Below are 23,306 nucleotides of genomic sequence, written 5' to 3' on the forward strand. Positions count from 1 at the left end.
CCATCATGAACTACCACAAAGACTAATGAGGGCTAAACACAACCAAAAAAAAAAAATCTTTTTCTACTGGACTGGTTACTTATAGTTTGTTTACACCAGAACTATTTAGATAGTGATATTTGTTATTTGCATTTCTCTGCCTTACAAAGAAACCACAGAAAAATCAGTTAATGAATCTCTACATGGAAAAGCTGGATTCCTTCGCATTTGAAGACAATCGGATAAAACAGTTAACTTATTAAACCAGTCCAGTCTGTCAGCTTATTTAACCAGTCTATGACCGGTGGCAGGAGGGACAATAAATCTGCTTTAAATCACAGGTTCTGGTTAGTCCAGTTCCAAAGCACAAAAATTTGTTTTAAGCAGCTTAATTTTTGTCAAGTACAGTGATTCTACACTAGTGCAGGTCTCTGTGACATGCAGAAGCAGCAAAAAGTAACCTGAAAATACTATAAAGTGTCAAGTCCTCCCTTGTACAATGAAAGTCAAAGGGGGATTTATCAGTGAGTCATATAAGAACAGGAGCTGACACATTTATAAAAATTTCCTGAAACTTGCATGGAAGTGCTCTAGGAGAGGCTCGTTTGAATGAACAATCCATCTTTCATCTTCTAAAGTGACAACTAGAAATTACAGGAAGTAATGAAAGAGGCAGACGGAGTTTTCTTAGGTGGAATCAATCCCAAGACTCATTGCAATACAAAGGTATAAAACTGTAAATTGTTTAATTAACTTTTCTTACAGAACACTCTGATCAACAGTTGATTCATAAAACCCCATTTATCTCTGATATGTCTACATAAAAGGGTAAAATAAACTCAGAGAATGTTATAACCAAAGCACCTTCATTGATTTTTTTTAGAGCTGCTTCTAATTTGTATTCTGAGAGAAATGACTGTAACATGCTAAAAGTTTCTTCCCAGCCATCACACACTTTTGATCCCCACATTAAAAAGGTTGGCTACCATTATTTATTGTTACTCATTACCTATGCATTGAGAATAAACCTTGTTACCCTCCAGCTTCAGCTCCCCTTTGCCCTGAGAAGCACACAGACATCTGATCAGAAACTTTCCTGATCTGACAGATCTTGCTGATAGGAGACCCAGCTTGCTTGTTGTTGCACTGCAGATCGTGTGCTAAATGAAGACTTAGACCCCAAGTTCAGTTTCCTGTTTCTTGGGTATTTCTTCCTCCATTTCACTGTGTTAAAAAATCTGAGTAGCAACAGATACGACCATGCCATTCATTTCCTCAAGCTCTTTTATCAAGTGTAATCATCTATGTTAAACATAAATCAAGGCCAGAAAACGATCTCTTATCTGCTGAACCTGAACAACATCATTCTGTTGGAAGGGTCAGTTAGAAAGTAGGCAAGACAGTGAAAATATTAATGGGAAAGAGATTATGAAATCTTTGGAATTTCTACCTCCCTACAAATTGCAATACACATGTGGTATGTGGGTATAATTTGAGTTACTAAGCATATTCTTAGGGGTCCTTGTTGATGTGTGGTAAGTTTAAAGTGCTTGAGTGACATGAGGGAGTGGCAATGGAGGAAATGCAACAAGAATTATGTGAGTTTAATTAAGCATAGACTTTGATTAAGATCTCCAGAGTGCAAAAACGCTCTTATCAACAACATTCCTTCCTCTGCAACCCCTGGTTTTCACTTCCAACCTTAAAAACTTTCAGATCAAAGAAACTGGCTGCCTGCTGAAATGTACCTCTTTGAGATTTTCACATCTTAGAGTGATTTTCCTATAGCCTTTATCACCATGGAATTAAGCTGTTCCAAACACATTAAAAGAGAGAACCTTCCACACAACAGGAATGGGAATAAGTTAGAGTCTGTTAGAGAAATAATTAAAAATATGTTGTCTGCATGAGTTTTGTGCTATTTCATCTGCAAATGAGCATAGTTTAATCAGATGCCTCAAATGTTGTTTGACAGCTCTGCACGTATGATGAAAATAATACCTTTTCCCCTTCAATTGCCCTCAAAAACTACTCTATATGTAGCAAGTAGTTAATTATTCTGAATTCATGTCTAGCATCAGATTTGACACTCTAAAAAATACATCTCATATATACAATAGCAAGTAAATGTGTTTTCTGTTTAAAAGACAACTACATGAAAGAGGAACACTAACAAAATCAATGTTGGAAGAGATCTAAGAGCAAAATTCATATTTGATCAAAGTATGATTACTGGGAAGGATTACTCAACTCTGGGAAAACAACAGGAAAAGAACACACATTTCCTGTTGTAGCTCCCTCTTAAAGAATGATGAGCCAAGTATTTCAGTTTAGAAACTACAGTAAGTATCACTAACTTCTGAACACATATTCAACTTAATGATATGTATTGTCTTGTAATATATGGGAACTGTAGTCTTCTGCTGTATTTATGAAGCTAATGGAAGGGTGCCTTCTTCAGAAAGAAGCTTCTTTCTTGCTTTCTGCCCTTTCCAACCACTGCATGCCACACAGTTGAGAAATGTAATGTTTATTCTTTTTGTGTGTTATCATAACTTCACACAAAGCTAAGTAACAGTAGCACAGAAATTGGCCTAGCCTGTGTTATCTCTGTGAAAAATAAAGAGTAAACAATCCTTGTCTCGAGTCAGTGGTTACTTAGAGTTTCAGTTTAGAGAGAGGTCTCTTATTATCTGACCTTGTCAGAAAGGGCTATTGGTAAGTGGCTGCTAGAGATTATTCCACTCAGAGCAACAGTAGCTGCAAAGCTCTAACAAGATTTACCTTATACTCTGTGATGAATGCATTTGAAAAAGGTCAACAAAACAATGACAGTTTTATTGTTTTGTCTTATTGCTTTTTATTTCATCTGCTCTTTTATCTCCATATGGTGACCTTTCACAAAAATCTAAAACATATTAAAAAAAGAAGAAAAAAAAAACAAGTAAAAAAAAAAGTGATGTTTGTATTGAATTTAACTCTAAAATTCCTATGAGGCTTAAACTCCTTGTCCATTGATGATTAAATCCCACTCCTAAAATTCTTAGTGTGTTTTTTCCCCTCTCTTTTCTTTTCTTGAGGTAGAAACTAAGAGTGGAAAATTGTTTGATTTTCTTGGAATTGAGAAAAGTTATGAAAATTAGAGTTTTGCTATATTTATGGTCGACTTTTCTATATACAAATCAAACACTGAGATTTTCTTGATTGGAGAAACAAGTCCATGCAGAAAAACGTAAGTACTAATAGGAAATTTAATTCGTTTGACCTGCCCTGAAAATCCTTTTTCCATAATTAAAGCATGCTCCCCTCATGAGAAGAATCATCATTCAAAGGCAGGTTTAAGTGTCCCAAGAGCACAGGAGTTTTTGCTTCTTGCATCAGCTTGCTTTCTTTGTGTCTGGGGAAGAGACTGCACCTCCCTTCCAGGCATGGCTGTTTCAATAAGAACATAAATGTGATTTATCTCTGGTCTCATAACTCCAGTCATTCTATTGCTGCACAGTGAAATATCACTCCTAGAAACTCTTCTAGCCACACTCTTCAGGTCTGTGGAATTTTAAGAGCTGATGAAGGATGGTATTATTGGGCCTCCATACTGCCTCATTGCCAGATGTGTCTCCTTGTTAAAGTTCCCTTGGCACCCCTCTGGTCAACGGAGACTGTTAATCCTTTTAGCTTGGTCAAATTCCAGTTCAGGAAGCTTCATTACATGTATAGCAGCTCTCTTCCCGCACTTTAATATGAATATCTGAGGTTGTTGTTTTTGTTTGCTTGTTTGTTTTTGTTTGTTTTGTGTGTGTGTGTGTTTTTGCCGTTCCTCATATGAACAATCACATAATGTTCTTTTTTATAATGGTACTTTGTAATTCACCTGAAAATGCACCATGTCATAATAAGTTAAGGAAAAAATGTTGGTGTAAGTGAATTCAAATTGAAGACTTTAATGTCTTGATATTATCAGCTTGTAAAATATATAGGAATTGAAACCGCTACGTAAACATGGTGTCATTACCACACATTTTTCTGAAGAATAAAAAGAGTGCAAATTTCTTCGTTAGTTCCATTCACATGAGCTGTTGATGGGAATACAGAGAATTTTCAAACATATACAAGATGAAAATTGAATAATAAACTCACAAGAACGACCCTGTGCTATTGTGCAAAGAGGATGTGTATATAATACAACTAGGTGCAGTAACAGCAACCTGGTGAGTACTAAATGTTAAGAAAACAGAAACAAATGACTGTTGATATAAACCAGTAAATCAAATTCAAAAATTAATTCTGAAAATTTGTAGTTTGATTTTTTATATTAAAAAAATAAGTTTCACTATTCCCAGGAATATTGTCAGAATCCAAACCTGACTCTATTCCACCTTGTTTTTTTTTCTTTTGTGCAATGTTTTTTGTTCAGGTTGCATGAACCCTGCCTACTATTCTTCTTCTTTCTTTTCCTAGGGAGCTTCCAGAGTGATCTCACACAAACTAACGTATGATTTTGGCAATTGTCATGTATAAAAAACACATTTAGCAATTCGAACATTGCATTCATTAATTCTTACATTTAATATTGTTATGATTGTTAAAGTTAATCCATGTAATTCTTTAACATCTCTGTAAATTATATAATGAATTCTGTTCTCAAAAAAACAGAGTTCAGGATTGTTTTCTTTGTTTTGTGGAAGGTCTTGGGTAGGATTAGTTGCCTGCTATTGGTAACTTCATAATTGCTCTACGTTTATAATATTGAAGTTCACAATGTCAGGACTACTTTACCTTCCATTTCTAAACAAAACAATTCCAGCAGTTCTGGAGAAAATATCAACAATACTTAAACTCATTGAAGTTCAGTTTCAACTGTATACTTTTAATTCTACTTTGCAAATTAAGCCCTTCCAGAATAGAAAATGTGCATCTTGTGGTTGCTTCATCCAAAACAGCAGAAGGCAAGGCATGGGATAGGGATAAAATCCTGTTCTCCATGTTTCTTAATACAAGCACTGCACAGTCTTGAAAGGGTGGTTTGGGAATGGCAGTGATTAAAGCCTGCTGAAACAGACAGGGGTGAATGCATCACCCAACAAATGAGAAAGTGTAGAGGGAAGAGAGCCTTGGCCACCCAAGGGTGCAAGAGCTCTTCTAAAATTTCTAATGAAAATAACTGAAACCACTCAGATAAACCTCTGATTACAGTTGTCACCAAGGAGTCTTTATCAGTTTTTCTCAAAGTTTCATCTGCAAGAGCCTGAACCCAGAAAGTCATGATGGAAACAACAGCACTGCATTTGTTTCCAGAGATTTTGCACAAGCTACTTTTAAAATGAGAATCAACATAGTAATATTTTCCTTTTGGTAAACAGTTCTCACTTTTCCAAATGTCTTTGATGTGAAACCCAGTTGGCTAAAATGAACTCCAGGAAAGCTTAAAATAGCTGGAGGAAAATCTTCTCAAAATCTCCAAAGGTTTTCAAGCACCCTCAGAAAACCCCATTTATATCACTCTTCCTTGAAAACAGAACAGCTTTGTTGTTCATCCTTGTTTTCCATACTTATAGATAAATGAATAACAAAGATGAAAACAGGTATCTTCCAGTCTGTATGTACATAATGCCATCAGTCTGACAGATTTAGACTTGACCATAGCAGTGATTATATTTGTAACCTTGGTATTCAAATATTAGAGAAAACATAAGCTTATAGTCCTTCATTTATACTCCTATCTTAAAGATGGAAATATCCTTCTTTGAGCATTTATAATGTATGTACAACTTTTACACCAGCGTGACATATCATGGTCATAATTTTTTATATGAATACCCAGAAGAACTGAAAAAAAACTTTCAGGAGTATTGAATTTGTGAGCTGGGGGAAAAAAAGGGATCCGAAGTAGTAATAAAGCTAAGACAATCTTGGTAACGCTGCCTTTTTTTTTTTTTTTTCTGTTCTCTCATATAATTATATACACCTTGAAAAACATATTCCGCACATAACATATAGGTAAATACACAGGAAGGGACCTTTGTTTTTTAATTCTTCTTCTTTTTTTTTTTTTTTTTAATCTAGAATGATTGTAAATCTTACATCTAATGTCATAACTCAAATTTGTGTGTAGATTACATCTGTTTACCAGGTTAAAGCTATCTGATTACATGCATTGCTGCTTCATGCTGAATCTTCATCCTATAGGTGTATAGAATGAACAAGCACAGAAACACATAGTTGACTTTGTGGTTTGTGACTGGGATTGCATCCCCTGTCTGCTGGAGGCACATTTGCATTCAAACGTTGGATAAAATGAAGCAATCTAACACCAGTTTAACTACATAAATACTGACAGTGGTTCAAGATTTTGTCTACTCATTTTGTCATAAAATTCCTGCTCTGCTTTTTATTTGATTGACTATTTGATTGACTTGCATTTGACTAGGTTATGATGCTCCTCTCTAGTTTAGTAATTCAGACAACTGGTTATTTTTCAAACAACCTTTATATCAAGAAACAGTACCTGAATTTCTTATGAGGTTCTTAAATTTCTTAACATCAATCTACAACAATATTTGGGGACAGTTGACAGTGTTAGCAGGCTAACTCCTTTTGCTCTATCTCACTGTTAGAAATAAAATCATGCAGTCTTCCCTGCTGTATATCCTTTAAAATTTGCTTCAGTCTTTCACACAAGGAAAAAAGGACAAATATTTCAATGGAAAAGATGGAACCCTTTTACACACTGCAGACTCAGTAGCGTTTTCAGAAGACTAACAGATAGAATTTGTTATTTCATTTTACTACTTTAATATTAAAGGATGTAATTTTGCAAATCTTATGCATATGTTTTTGTTATTATACATGTAGACTCACTGACTACATTAGAAATAGAGGAGATCAGCATGTAACGATCAGGAGCAAGTCTACTTTTATACAGAAAAATTAATGAGTCTAAATTGAAGCATATTTCTATTAAAAGAAAAAAGAAATGGTCAGTCTTTAAAACACAGAGGTTTTAAACAATATTGCTACTGATTTTGTATGAGTGTCTAGTTAAATATATAAATTTCTTCCTTTTTTTTTGTGTGTGTGTGCATATAATGTTTAAAATGTGGAATAAAAGAAAATGTAAAGAATACAGGCTTCTTATTACTTGGTTAATAAGAACTTATAAATGAAATTCCATCGCTTTCTCCAAACACTTAAGTGTATCTCCTTTCACTTGATTCTGCTTTCCACCATTTGCTCAATGTTTGCATTTATGAAAATGAAAATGTAATATATTTTCAGTGATAAGTGCAAAGTGATGCCCTAACATACTCTGATGACACCCACATCAATCTGTACCTTACCTGTGGAAAGTGAATTGGCTAAGGTAAGAAGTAGAAATGACTGGTGACATTCTAATTTACATGAACAGGTTCTTCAGGCAATATGCAATGGGATACCCAGATGAAATAAACAATGCTGTAGGTCAGCCTGAACTTTCACTTTTTTTGCAAAATTTTGTTCTGATACCTGATAAAATATCTTGCAGAAAATGGACCATATTAGTTGCAAAGGTAGGTCAGCTTTACACAGAAGTTAGGATGTAGAACATAAACTTCTTAGCAACAGTAGGTAAGCCAGAAGGACAATCTAGGGGACTAATATAATGATTTAGTACTGTGGAAAATGCATTACACAGAGTGAAGTAGGTATGATGGGAAAGTGAAGAGGTATAGAAGACATTCTATTCTGAAGTTGAAGGCAATCAGGCACAAAGGATTTTCTGTCACAGTAGATTTTTGGTTTTTTACTCTCAGGCAGCATATTTTTCAATATAGAGCGTAATATGTTGTATATAAACTTAAATTTGTGGCACTGGTCTGAACTGGAGACAACCTTCCCGTATCTTGGCTGAACAAGTTAGTTCCTGAGGACAAAGCCTCAGAGGTGTTTCTACAGTTCTCTTACACCTTTTAAGTTCAATTTCAAGTGGTCTGGCCCATGGTACAGACATTTATTGAAAAGACAGAGTTGCACAGTGTTTGAGCCCATTTAAAGGAAAGAGATTTCTTGCTTGTATACTATCCTTTGCTAGCTCAGTTTTGGTGAGATGACCAATGGGCATGTATTTGTACTGAAATCAAATAAGTTTCTGAAAACTCTCAGAAAGATCCATGAACTTCTTGGTAGATATAACGAACATTAAAATTTAGTCGTTTGAGGTGAAACCCTGAAGTCTTTGAAATAACTGGCAACTTCCACTGATGTTAACTGAGTCATGTCTTCAAGATTCCTAGGACAAACTCCTGGGCTGAGCTTTCACTTTGGGTACAATCTTTCGCTGTACTCCTTCTTTCTATAAGTGAACTGTTGTGTACAAATTCTTCATACTGAAATATGAAACATAGACACAACAGGGTTTAAAATCTTCCTGTTCCTTACTCTCATCAAAGTATATCAGTGTTTTCTTTCTCTCTGGAACATCTAGAAGCAATGATGATTGGGCATGTCTAGCAAGTAAATGACAATTTTTTTTTTTTAATTTTTTTTTTTTTTTAATATTTCAAAAATTTAGCTGAAGTTCTTTCAGGCTAGGACCATAAAATCTTACCAGCATGAACACTGACTCATAACCCTGGCCCCCTTTCAAAAATCCTGAGATTTAAACTTTCCTTCCTCATTTTCTAGACTAAAGGAGTGTTATCCATTACTCTCTCTCTATCCATATAACCAGCTAATGTGACAGAGGAGATGGACTTGCTATGATGATTAATTTATATTACATTCTACTTGAGTAATAGATTAATACACTTTTCCTAAAAATATATCAGGATGTTTTACCATGTCCCCTAAGTAGTCTAATTTAATCTCTGGGCAGCTTGGATTGCACAGCCTTTGCCTCAGTTTTATTTCAGAAAGGTCCTGTAATATTTACAGAAACATGTAAGTGCCAGGGCTGACTTATGATCTATACCTTTGATATGAACTTCTAAATCCTGTGTCAGTTCCAAAACAGATGGCTCACTCTTTTCAGTCTTATTCCTTCCAACACTCATGCAGAACATTAATTTACTTGAATGATGAGTCCTCTATAGTTCTTCTTAAGGCTTAATTCTCCCCAGCTGTAGATTTTTAAGTTTAATGAAGAGATGGATCATGGTCAAGATAGATCCAGTTAGAAAGCTTCTAACATTTTCATCTGTTGTAGTAGCTGTGATTCAATGAGGGCAATTTTAAAGGGAGAACAAAATGTGTTCTAGGTGGAGAAAATGTTTTGAAATAAACAGGTAAATATTTCTTGTGATGTTTCAGTTGCTTTTTATACCTCTTATCTTCTTTTTCAACATCCTCTAAGTTTAATATTTATTCATATTTTACCACTTTTTTTTTTTTTAATTTATCCAAATATAAATCTTTGTTGAATGTCAATAGTTTGGTCAACATCAAACATTTTGAAAAATATATCTATTTATCACATCAAATGTTTGCAGTAAGAATAATAAAGTCTATATAATTTTTTTCTAGATTCACTCTTGAAAAACTACACACATTTGTAAATTGTAAATTAAGTTATTTGACTTATTTATATTATTGGTACATATGAGAAAAATACATGCAGATTTACTTCTGATTATTCTTAAGGACAAATAGCTGTTTTATAGAAATTATTTTCTTAAATCTATGTGCTCAGTTACATTATATCTTTAGGCATAACTAAATAACTCTGACTAGGCAGTGACTGTAGTAAAAGGAGAAACAAAATGAGAGCAAAGAAAGCATCTACTCCTCAGCAACCAGAAAGCAAAGCAGGTTATGGAAAGACATATTATATTATAAATTATCTGCATTCTCACTTTCAGACCTTTGAGAATAAAAGGTTTTATTTTCTGACATTCAGAGCTTTTCAGCTGTATTTACATGAACTATGTTGACAACAAGTGATCATCTGGGTTATTCACTTTGTGTTGTTTAATGTCATATTGTATCATACACAAATGCAACAGTCTAATCATAATGGAAAGTGATGTTAGATTGGTTACAAGAGAATTCTCAGAAATATATGAAGACAATGGAGCTGGAATAAATATGAAGCAGAGACTTATTTAGGCTTGGAAAAAGAATAAGAAATATTTCTACGGGGTATTGATTCTAATTTTGAATGGTTCCTTTTATCCATATATGCAGCTTCACTTCTACTCACTGGTTACAAGCATATTAAGTCTTGCAACAAAGAGCTTACATAAAACAGGTCTTCCGAAAATAATTATGAATTACACTGTTTCCACTGGGACCAGGAATACAAACATTATGAATATTCAGTATTCACAAAAAGTTTTGCAACACTGAGACTTCATATATTGACACCAAATATTCTTCTGCAATCTTCTAATCAAGAAACAGAAAAATTTATTGAAGCAACAGTAAACATCCTTATATTTACTTCTATCAATTCCCTCATGTATGCAAAATGCTTAAGGAACTATCTTGCACACATTCAATTAGTATTTTTATGAAATTGTGATCTACTTGCGGATATCATGTTAGCCTAAAAATGGGTTACATGTGTCAAATGAATTAATTATTCATTGTAAATTACCCACTTACCTCTGCAGTTAGCAAAGCCAATATCCAATTCAAGAGGACATGCTTTTTCAAATGTGTCAACAGTTGACAGACACAAACCCTAGAGTCTATGCTCACCTCTAATCAGGAGTCATTAAACCTAGGTCAAAAATGGTAAATGAGATTGGCAAAATTATAGGTTTAATAATAAGTATGATATTATTATGGGTGATCTTTATCTTAATTGGTTTTGAAATTAATTGTATGGTAACAAAAGCTGGCAAAAACATTTAATTTAAAACAGACCATTCAAAGTCTCAGAAGACTTGTGGCTGATAATATTAACTAATGTTTAAAAGATCAAATTTTAGTTTCAGAACCTGAATAATTTTGTAATATGCAGGTGAATTGTTGTCTTCTGCTAGTAACAAGCCTAATACACTCTGTCAATAGATGATCTGATGTTCATCCTCATTAATAAATTCTCTATTTTAAATTTTATCAATTATTGTAGGTTTGGTGCACTATTTCAATTTATAGCTATCATTTTAAAAAAATAACATTCAATATTCTGTCTATGATACAGTGTTATTTTCATATCAAATCTTATAAGCAATTTAAAAAATTACAGTTGTTTCCTGAGTTTGACAATTGAGGGGAAGATTTTTCAGTGTATCAATGAAGAAATTGTTTCCTTTATAGTGAAGGTGATTATATTCATAACAGACTTTGTTGATATGGAAATCTAACTTGTTGTCAGCTTTATGCATCTACAGTGATGTGTATTACCTAAACGTAATTGTTGTTACAGTTTTTGAACCCTGATATGAACCATTATTATCAGGAAGTATTCAGTTGTCATGTTTGTGATAGTAGCAGGTGAGCTGCAGCACTGACCATATTGAGTCTCACAAAGGTAACACTCAATAGTCTGCAATCAAGTAATATTCAAACCTAAGTAAGCAGACCCTTCTCAGAAGATGGGTAAAGTAGTACACACAATTTTTGTCTCACAATTTATTGAATATTCCCTAGCACAGCTATATTTACTGACTTCCTGCATAGAAAATACTGTCTTGTGGTCATATGCATTGGTATTCATAGCAAACCTGAAAATGTATACATATTGCTGAGTTAAAATTATAGAATCATTTTGGTTGGAAGAGACTCTCAAGATCATTGAGTCCAAGTGTTAACCCAGCACTAGCACTAAACCATGTCCCTAAGAACCTAATCTATGCAATGAACAGATTAGAATAGATTAAGGTTAGATGCATGTAATCAATACAAAAAATCAGACTGCTATAGTTTTCACATTATATCAAAAGCTGTCTAGGTATTTACTTGATCAGCAGTTAAAGAAAGCATGCTCATAGGCTCCACTTCTACAGAACCAGAGAATTCATATTAACTGATGCAGGTATTTTTCTCTCCAAGACTTATCAGGATTTGAACTAGTGACCAAGAGCACTGGAATAGAATAAAGTACAGCCACCGCTATTTTTTCTCAAAAGTTCTGCAAGAAGAAGCAGCACCAAACTTTTGTGTGCCTGCCGCTAACATACCCATATAAGAGGGCAGAGTGTTCCCTAGGCTCTTCACAGTTTGAAGATATTTGAATCCATGACTTGCACATCCAGAAGATTGCTTTAGTTATCACGCTATGGAGATTCTTAAGTAGAACTCTTATCCATCCCAGTAAAGAAAGGCCATGGTGTAGCCAAGGAGGCAAGAATCAATGGAGTTCAAAGGCAGCTAAAGAGGAAGACAAAACACAGTTGGAAAGCCCTGGTCTGGATACCTCTCCACACCCTGCACCTCCCAACCCCTTCAATTATTTATGTACTTCATATTATGCTGTGACAACCCAAGCCTTGAAAATACAGGGACAAGATGGCACCAAGGTTATAAACACATTATTGGTCACTGAAGGAATGAAACCTGGTGTATATGAAAGAACTGTCTTTAGGGCATGAGAAATGCTAAAAATAAAATATATTCAACATATGCAAATCTTACATGTGGTGAAAACTCAAAGGAGTTAACAAGAAGTATAAAAGACATCTACAGCCCATACAAGAGTGGTAACAGAGGGAAAAAAGACAGAGACAAATTACTCTACCTTTTCTCCCCTGTTAAGGATGCCACCCTTAACTATGCCATTATTTGTCTGCTGGGTCCTCCCTCATATCTTACATAGCTACTTTGCTACTGCAAACTCAGATTCCATATGTAAAGGATTATCTCTTACTGTGTAATTTGGTTATTCAAACTGGAATTTTAAAGAGAAGTATGTCTGCATGTTTCAAACCCCAGCCTTCCCACATCACAAGGTGTTCAATAATGTAGCAATGAGTCAGAGCAAATGACACAGAAACAGGTAACTGCTGCATAAAGACAGACATTCCTGAGGAATGGAACATGTGTTTTTCCAAATTACTTCTTCAGCCTTCTGTAGGTGTTGTCCTGGAGTCCCATCAGGCCATCATGAAAGGAAACAAACTCAGAGAAATAAGTCTAATGTCAGTAAAATCATGTTTGCATTATTGGATAAGCATCATCAAAATACTGAGAAATCCCAAAATGAAAAAGCCTGAAACCACTGAACTGGGCTACATGGAAGCCTGCACTAATCAATGGACCTCTCAGTGGTCTATACTACAAAAAAAAAAAAACAGAAACAAAACCACAACCCCAAACCAACAAAAAAAAAACCTTCCAGGTACAAATCCATCATTCGTATTCCCTCAGCAAGTGATCTTTTTGCAAGACCTGATTGCTATGCCTTAAAATTATTTGGTTGTTCAGTTCATAGCTTGGGAAAACACTTTCAGAACAAAATAAATGGCTTTGATTTTGTCTCCAGTTGTAGGGTTTGTTCTAGTTTATTTAAAGTTATTAGAAAATCAGGTTGCATAATTTTATCTGCATACTTTCTGGCCAAGTTTCAAAATCTATAAACTTGCCCCTCAGTGAAACAGTCTTTCTTCTAAGGACAGTTTGCATAGTTTATTTATATGGAACGTATCTATTTATATGGAAGTACTTTATCCTTACTTCTGAAAGAAGAAAAGGAAATCCAAATTGCAAACAAAGAAGGAAAAAAAAAAAGTAAAAATTAAGATTTCATATTTCAGTAAGGTTTCCTAGTTTTGAGTTTAGAGTAGGTCTGAGAAATACCAGAATAGCTGAGCTTTTATGAATTCACTATAAGTATTTTCAAGCCTCCACAGTCTTTCAATGAAATTTATGATAACCTCTTTATGTCTAAAGAGATTTAAAACCCTTACAAGATTCCCTGAGCAGCCCAAAGATCTCATCAAAAGATATTGGTATAGTATGTAGAAAAGTCTGAAGAATTATGCTTTAAAGTTTTTGTTGCTGGTGGTGCTTGTTTGAGGTTTAGTTGGTTTTGTCTTTTTTTTTTTTTTCTTTTTTTTCCCCCTTCTCTCAGAGATTGCAGCTTCTCTCTTTCTCTGTCTTTCACTATCAAATAAGGTTTGGGCTTGTCTGTTTTTGTGCTGTGGAATTCCTGTGATGATTCCAGTTCTCCCTGCTGCAAAATATTCTTCAAAAAGGGGGATTTACCTCATCTGCATTCTTCCTAAGCAATATCTGAACATTTGTGGTGTATTCAGAATAACTGAGCTTGTAAAAGGGAAAAAAGTCTTTAGAATGTCTCTGCTATTTGCATGCCCAAAGGGAAATGGGAAAAACATGTCAATCAAGAAGAAAATATGTCATCTGAAAATACTTCTGGTTTATTTATTATCTTTCCACCTAGTGACTGCCATTAAAATCTTTGATCTGTTTATTTTATTTTTACCAAATGGTAGATTGCATTACTGCTTTATTTTTTACTTCTTTTGCAACCAGCTTCCTAGTGACATGTCTGGAACTGTTTTTAATCAGCAGCATGGACAGAGGTCCCCAATTAACTGTTTTCTTTGTCATCCAGCAATTTCGTGATCAGTGGAACCAACAGACATTTCCTAACACTACAGTACTTCTCTCACTAGAAGGTGAAGTTCCACATCTCTATCCAGGCACCACTTCTCAAGTAATCTGAAGAAGATAATTGTTTTGAGACTTCTCTGGCAAATCTGCCAACAGCTTTAAAAGCAGGCAAACACAAGCAACAGAGCACACAGGTAATGCAAGGCAATAGCATGGTTGCTGGAGGTGCTTCTTTGTCTTAGAAAACTTTAGAACTTCCTTTTTAAAACCACAAAAGTTACCACTGTAATAAAAATAAAAATCCAAAAAGCAAATGGAAGTTATGTAGTTTCTCATTTTTTTGGTCAAAGAATTAGTTGAATAACAGGATAGTCAAGCTATTTATCGAATTCATGACAAGTACTCCTCTTAAAAAAGAAGAAGAGGAAGTCAAAGCTGGATCACTGACTGCCCACATAAGTTGAGTCTGTGTCTAGTTTTAGGGGAAAAATAATAATAATAAAATAAGGTTCAAAGATTTGTGGATTAATACACAACAGAATTTCTCAGTCAAGTCTGCATGAGGTAGAACATGAACTTGGATCTCATTATTTTTACTCAGATCTCTAAATACCTGTTTTGAGTTACTCTGTGACTACCCTCTTAATTTTTCAAAAATATTTTTTCAGAAGATTAAATGATATAAAAACAACAATACAGTCCAAATGTGGAAAGAACGTGGAAAAAATGGAAAACAAACAAAACAAAACACCAACATTTTATATTCAGAGACAAATACCTTTGTCCACACCAATTTATTGATAAACCTTCCATAATTATGGATGTGTTCGTGTACAGAGATGCACACAGTTCTGCACATTTAGGTGCTTCTAGCATGAAAGTCTTATCTATTGCACCTGTATTCCTGAGGCCACAGGACTGCTGGAGTTTTCAGCTGTTTCTTTTTCTGAAAAGTGCATATCAAAGTCTCAAGTAGGTTTTGTCCAAAAATTAGCTAGACAATAGATAATTTAGAACAGAGGAAACTGAGATGAATAAAACAGGCATAATGAAACAACATTCTTCCATTTGTCCCTGCCTGCTGTGTCTTGTCTGTCAGACTTGTTCTCATTCCAGTCATTCCGGGCTGCAATAAACTTCACACCATCTCTTCTGTGTCCCTAGGGAAAACCTTGTTCTTTTGGTCATCTTTTAGACCTGGACTTTCAAACGTCTTTTAGTCTGTTATACCTTTACTGCTTTGTCTTCCTGACTATTTTCTTCCTGCCCTATCCTTTGATTTTCCAGGAAAATCCTGTTTCCAGGTAACACCAGTCTGAACTGCCAGCCAAATTCCTTTCTTGCCCAAGAATTTAAAAGCCAGTAGAAGACAAACAATGATCTTATTTCCTACAATCCACCCACAACTTTTTGAAGGATCATAGCACAGGTAAAAAACAAGTAAACACCAAACCTGCCCATCATATATCTTCTCATCTGTTGTCTTTTCACAAATCAAATTTTACATACATTGTCATGACTACATAAACCATGTTGTGCACGCATGTGCATGTTAGGACTGTCATTCATCTATTTTTTTTTCTTTCATTTCTACCCAATTAATTTGAGAAGACATAAAAAAAGAACAGAAGGTAATTCAAATTGCCTAATATTTCACAGGTAAGCTTCAAGTTATATGTAAAATAAATGTTATTGTTTTCCAAGTGCTGTCAAAATATGTTAGCCTAATTTGATCAATAGCAGTAAAAACATCGACAGCTTCTTTAAGAATGTCCCTGGAAAATGATGAAAACAGTATTCCATATTTCATCATATGTTAAAGCAAATCAAGTCCAGAATATCTTTCATTTGATCGTCTTCCCACATTAATACAATTACATGCCTGCTTACACCTTCACCTTGTCACTGATAAATCACACTGAACTCCTTTAAAGACTGTAATCAGTGGTAGCAAAAGAAAACACAATTCCTATAGAACAAAAATATTATATAATAATAATATAATAATTATATAATAATAAAAACCCCTAAATTTTACATGCTCATAATACAATTTAAAAGTTTAATTTTAATAGTTTATAATAAATGTAATTTTCATAATAAAATATATTCTTAAAATACAAAAATGCTTCATTCACCTCTACAATTCTTTATTCCATTAATAAAGGCCACTGTTAAACACTAATGTTGATTGTTTTTATTTAATAAATTAAAATCTAATTAATATAGTAACGAAAAGCTTTTGCTAAAAGATGTTGTTCACTGTATCTCTCATAGCAAAAGTTCACACTGTGGTGCTCGAGATACTGCCTGAAAGTCCTGATGGGCTCTTATTGACCAGCCACACACCTGATCTCTGTTTTAATGATTAGTGAAGAGGGCTGTTTCCTATAAATGCAGGGCATGAGAAACAGTAATGATATTTTACCCTTGTGTGTATGTACATACATTGCAATTTAGGCAAAATCACAAAGGAAATATCTGGGGGAACTGCCATGAATAACCCACTTGTTTTTATCCATCATTAAAAGTCTAGGTCTTTAAAGTATGTATCAGAGAAGATATAAACTTACAAGGCCTTGGCAGAGTTAATTCAGGTGCACAAGCTTCCCAAACTGTACTAAATTATGATATTTTATAACTCTTGAGTCAAATTATACTCTCAGGGTTAAAAACATCATCTCAGAATTCTCTCTGAGGTGGAGGGGAAGCCAGGAGGGAATCAAAGTTAAAAAGCTTACAGAGAAACTAAGAAGTAAGGTCTAGGGACTTTTTCCTTCTCTAAGAGAAAGATTCATACCTATCTGATTGTTGTTTCAAATAACTTCCAATGCAGCACTGAAGTTTTCAGTGCTTATTAAGGTGAAGTTGGAGATGACAGCCTTCCTGCCATCACTCAGCTGTCAGAAGGGTTGGCCATACCATGATCTACTGGGGGAGATGAGATTGGTTGGAAAACAGACCAGATGGTAAGTACCTTAGACACCAGGTAAGTAATATGAACTATTTTTATTCCACTTACCTACATCTTAATGTAATAAATCCCCCCAAAAATTGACTTCCAGTAACTCCATGTCAAGTTTCATTTCTTCAATGATAAAACATGTCTTCTTCAAATATTTATTGCTAAAAAATGAAAGAATAAAAAATGAAAGGTTCCTTTTGTGGATGACTTTGAGAATCCTGGAACAGTTTTCAAAATCAATTTCTCTGCTCTCTTGTGCTTAAACCAACAGTAAGGTGTTTTTTTTTGTTTTTTGTTTTTGTATTTTTTGTTGTTGTCGTTGTTGTTTTTGTTGTTGTTTTTTGTTTGTTTGTTTGTTTGTTTTTGTTTTTTGTGGTGGTTTTGTTTTTATTTTTCCTGAAATCAGTTTAGGGAGAGCAGCTTTCTGGGAATTAAAACTATAAGCATTCAAATAAAATGCTTTGTAGGCTCAGTACTGAAATCTGTATCTCAGATTGTATACAATATGTATTTTGTTTCTGTATTCAGAAACATTAGAGAAAAAATAAAATTGATTGAGGATAGTTTAATGTTTAGTTAACACTAAATAAGTTTTGGAATTCTTTCAGAAACGAATAGGGATGTTTGCCTCTTTCAAAGATATTGTCAGATATTGTTTCCTGTTGACTAAGTTATCAGAGAAAGCAGTAATAGTCTAACTAAAAAGTTCAAGAAGTACTTACTGGAAAGGCATTCTCAATACTTATTTAGACATTACTGTTCTGACAAAGTGGCTTTATTACCTTTTTGATTACACATTTGTGGTTTCCATAAATGCTAGCAAATCAGGTCGTACAAACGTATTCAAAAGCTTCTGATGTAATCCAATTTCTGAAGCCAAAACAGTTTTCTAATACAAAAATTCCTGAGGCTTTTTCCTAGCACAACAAATTAACCAACTAAATATTAAAGTCTTAATTTTGAAATGTAACTGCTGCAAAATATTGTGATAATGATTTTGGCAATTTAATAAAAAAAAAAGACTGTGCACTGGTATCCTTCTGAGAAGCACGTAATAATAAATCCCTATGAATGTGTTCTTTGCTTTAATGATTAGTTCATGCAAATTTAGCTGTCCTAGATGACATGTTTTAATTTCTGCTTCTGCCTCTGGACTAACACAAAAGCTAAATGCAGTTTTACCGACAGCACCTCCAGTACAGTGTGCAACATGAGGATTTAGCAACCTCAGCATTTTTGTGAAGAATGAAAGCCTGTTCTATTGCAGCCATTTTCTTAACCTTGTTTTTTGAGGGTTTTGAATTTTCCTTTAAAATTAAGTACAATCTTAGGAAAGAATGAGGACATTATTTTTTGTTCATTGTCAATTGATTTTCAATGAGTAATGGATCAGGTCTGTGGAAGAAAACCACAATACAACAGGAAGGAATTCCTCAGGATTTCCCTCCCCCGCCTTTTTTTTTTCTTCTCCCCTTCAAGCATCTGTAAGTCCTGACACTTCTCTCAGCTCTCTCAGATACACTAAGGTTTTTAAGTCACGATGGTTTGACTTCGTCTCCTCTCTTTCTCCTAAATCAATTTTATTTTTTGTATGCTTACAGTTGAGCATGTCTTTGGTGCTTGGTTGGTTAGACTGTTTTTCACCTTGCAGAACTGAGTCCAGATTGAAGGAGCTGGCTGAGAATGGTATTTCCATGCAAAGATATGTCTCTGTAGTGTTTCAGGCATCAGATTCTTTGCCAATGATAAGATTTGCACAAAGAAGAATTCTGTATTCTTAAACATCATTACTCATACCTTATGTTCTCAAACGAGTGAATGAGAAACATATTTTTTTTAGAATGCAAATTATTCTGTATGATGGTGAAATAAATATATTTATATGAAATAAACATAAATATAAATATTATATTAAATAAATATACATGAATCTTCCTAGCTGGTATAACAGTCCAATAGGGAGCTGTCTTCTTACATACAGATCTACACATCTTTCAAGTAAGTCATGGTTTCCAATGCAAAATAAAGAATATTAAGTGTGTGGCTTTGAAACTACCTCGGGAAAAATGGGATCCATAATATAATGAACGGATTACATCAATCTGTCAAAGATTGATCCCATAGATGTGCAAAGAGGTTAGACTCCAAAAGAAAACTGAACTGTTTGCCGCAATTTGTGACATAGAAATGCAGAGACAGAGCTGACTGCTAGAGGATTCTCATGATGGTTTCTGAGGCTTCCTGAGGGTTGTGTTGCACACACACCATTGAATTTGGATCATACTCAAGTACATATTATTTTCTCTCTGATCATTGGAATATCTTAAATTAAGTTATATAATTATGAACTACTAATGCAGTTCAACTATTTCATGAGTTTAATGAACTATATCCAACCAGCATCTAAAACATTAAAGACCAGAGCTTCACTTGCTGAGCAACAATACTTTTTAAAGCTGTTCTTTGCTGCTCACACTGGTGCTGTTTCAAATTGCCTAAACTACCTCTAAGCAAGTTCAGTTGAATACTGAGTGTGATGTAGTCAATGGGCCGTGTGTCTGTGCAAAGGCTGACTTAATAACCTCAAGCACTATTTTTGCTCCATCAGTGGAGTACTGCACTGCATCCTGCTGCAGTGGCACATTAGTGAGCTGTGTGATATTATTTGTTTTTCATTGCACATTGACCTATGGACTATATTCCATTAAAATATCACAGAGCTTCATTTTTCTTTTCCTGTGAGAAACCCTTTGATTAAATTCATTGAACAATGAAAAGTCATCAGTTTTTATAGTGCTTGAGGACTTACTGAATTCTTGGAAAGTAATTTTTTGTTTATTTCAGTGAACTGAAACAAATATTATGGTAAGGAAGGATGAATTTCCCCTCCTTTTTTAGACATTAACAAAGCTTTGTGTTTCAAACCAGGTCGAATCTAGCAAATATTGAACAGCCTTCTTCTGAATAGTAGTTTTTACTATAATTTCAGAAATTTGATTTTTCGTTACTTATGGAGTATATAGAAAAAAAATTAACTCTAGTCAAAGCTTTTTACCCTAAGTTTTAAGTATCAACTACTTAGGAGGAACAACTTCTACCAAAAAGTTTTAGAGGAAATTATTTGGCAAATATATTTACTTCATCAATGGAAGACAGTTGCAGTTCAGCAAAAAGAAAAATTGGTTATATATTTGACACGTTTGATCTCAAGCTCCTTTATTATTTTTATTTCTAGTATATGATGATCAGCTAAAGCCTTTGTCTATCAATATGGATATACTAAAAAAATATGTATTTCAGGGTCAATGTATAGCTTTATGTACTGCACATTGAGTAGAAATTCACATTCTGCACTGTTATATAGACTTAATTTACACATCAAAAAGTGTGTCCTGAATCTGCTAATCTTTTTAGCTTCCTTATAGTCAATAAGGAGGGATAGGTATAGAGATGTGGATTTTTTTTGTGTGTGTGTAAAATAAGTATCTGCAATAGGATAGGTGTTTCTTGGGGGGAATTTCCTTACACTGAAGTAACTACCTTCTAGACATGTTAAATCAGGCAAGAGGAATCATTGTAGAAAAGGTGAAGGAAAATATTTTTCACACAAAAAGGGACTAATTGCATATGAGAAAGGAAGCATTTAAAACACAAGAGATATTGCAACTAAAATAACATTATATGAGCAATACCTTATATTGAAATGTGAAGAATGTACAACTGCAGTTAATTAACATCACTTTCAGTGATTTATTATTTTTTGCTGCAGGATATGCATCCATTGCTTTTGTGACCAAAACAAACCTCTGAAACCTGTTTTGTCCTTGTCCTTTCTCTTTCAGGAATGGTATCAGTATTCATATTGTCAGACACTGCAGAAACCAGGCACATGACAGAGGCCAGGCTGTTCCAGCTGCCTGTCCCTATCTGGCACTGCTCCTTCACGTGTGTGCAGATGAACTACTCATCATGTCTTACAACTGCTCTCTTTTTTCTGGTGTGATAACGAGAGGGAAGTTCATAACACAACATATAAAGTATATAGGTACCATATAATCTAGTGCCATTTATCTGTCCTCAGTTAATGTGGAACTTCCTGAATATAGATTGGTATACTGGGAAAAAAAACAACAAAACTGTATTTTCTTTTTAGACTGACATTTAATGTCAGTAGAAATTAGATGTCTAAATAAAAATAAGTATTCTTTAACTTTCCAGAGGTTACAGTATTTGTGCAACCAAATGTGGAATTCTGTTTACCAAGCAAACATTTTTAAGAGCCATTTTAGATCCCCTGCAGCATCCAAACTGGACATAAGTAGATATGACTCAGTCACTAGCAAGAAAGAAACCCTTCTACAGTAACAGCTGGAGTTGAGGGGGAGCATATGTTAAGAATAAATGCTGGAAATCTACTGGTTATCAACTGAATCCTACTCATAAGAGCCTCTTCTTCTAGTGTTTTTCTAAAGACCAGAGAATCACCAGAGAAAATGGACATGAAAAATATGTAGGAGCAAGTATGTCTTGCTTTGCACTGCATGTCATCAGACTCTGATATTCATGGCTGCATCAAAATGGGAAAGGTTGATGCTAGAGATGAATTTTTCAGAAACGTTGGATAATTTTACAGCCAATAATAACATTTGTAGTTATCCATGTAAAGATGAGGGCAATCAAGGGTTATGCTTCAGGGAATAAGACAATCATTGCAGAGGAAAGCAGAAATTTGTCCACTTCATTGTCTTTCTCCATGAATGGTATTGCTTACTTTGTGAAATGTATCACATTGTTTTGTATTTTTCTGAAGCAATGGTACAGTTCAGTGATCTGTTTCCACACAGTAACTGCCACATACTTGTGTCTCTTAATTTGAAAAGCATATTTGCAGGTTTAAGGTTGTTAGTGAAATCTCTTTCATTTTTAGAAATGTTTGGAGCAAAATAACCAAGGCTTATATAAAAATAGTACTGTGTTAATGTTGATGCAGAAAGCATTGTGTATTTTTCTTGAAAAGTTATGCCAAAATAACCCTTACTTAACTGAAAAGGACAGACTTTTCTCACTGTCATCTCATTTATATTTCTACGGTGAAAGAAAAGGCTATAAACAATAAATGTTTAATCAAATATGGGTCTGTTCAGAGCTAAGCTTGTAATTCCACTAACAGAAGGTTGATAATAGCTTTGAAGTGCAACAACATTTTTCTACCCACACACAGTAACGACCTGTAGGGGATAAATGTGCCAAAAGGGAAATCCATGCACTGTTTGATTTACAGCCTCATTTTTAATGATGGGACAAAGAAATAACAACAGAATGCGCTTGTAAATCCTTATATTTCTCAGACTCAGCTTTCAAAAGGAGAATATGATCAGATAATTTAAAGCTGTTTCTGTCAAATGGAAAGTAGCTGTATAGACTGTGATTTGACAAATGAACAAGGACTTATTTAATGCATTACTTGCAGGGACTGCAGTAAGAGAGTGAAAAAAGTGCCTGCTTCAAAAATAAAATTCAGAGTTTGTTTATATCAGGCTATTTACCTCTTCCTGTAACTAGTGTGTTAATGTGAAAAAGAGCTGACAAATACAACTTTCAGAGACTTCAGTCAAATTTTGTGTGATCTATGGTTTGGGTTCCAGACCCACATAGTTTTCTGCTGTCACGACCAGTAGCTAGAAACAAATATTAAAGACTGGAAACTTCTTTGACTGACTGCTGCTGAGACTAGTATCTCACTGGATTCTTTATGACTTGCTGTTTTTTCTGGTTCTGGTTGAGATTATGGGACTCTCCTTGCTTTTTCAAGCCAAATATGTTCTTAGGGGTAATACTTCATCTAGGAATAAGGCACAAGACTTTTGGC

General features: G+C 34.4%; 1 long non-coding RNA gene across 1 annotated transcript in view; it reads left to right on the plus strand.

Moving 5' to 3' along the window:
* LOC136099418 (uncharacterized) overlaps positions 1 to 23,075 on the plus strand; it is a 62,893-nt gene extending 39,818 nt beyond the window's left edge. The window contains exons 2-5 of the long non-coding RNA XR_010651083.2: positions 14,474 to 14,666; positions 15,760 to 15,901; positions 17,309 to 17,441; positions 21,280 to 23,075. This is a non-coding gene — a long non-coding RNA (uncharacterized lncRNA). The remainder of the gene's footprint in view (positions 1 to 14,473; positions 14,667 to 15,759; positions 15,902 to 17,308; positions 17,442 to 21,279) is intronic.
* Positions 23,076 to 23,306: the final 231 nt, after the last annotated feature.

Source organism: Patagioenas fasciata, chromosome 3, assembly GCF_037038585.1.
Source record: "Patagioenas fasciata isolate bPatFas1 chromosome 3, bPatFas1.hap1, whole genome shotgun sequence".
Classification (NCBI taxonomy): domain Eukaryota; kingdom Metazoa; phylum Chordata; class Aves; order Columbiformes; family Columbidae; genus Patagioenas; species Patagioenas fasciata.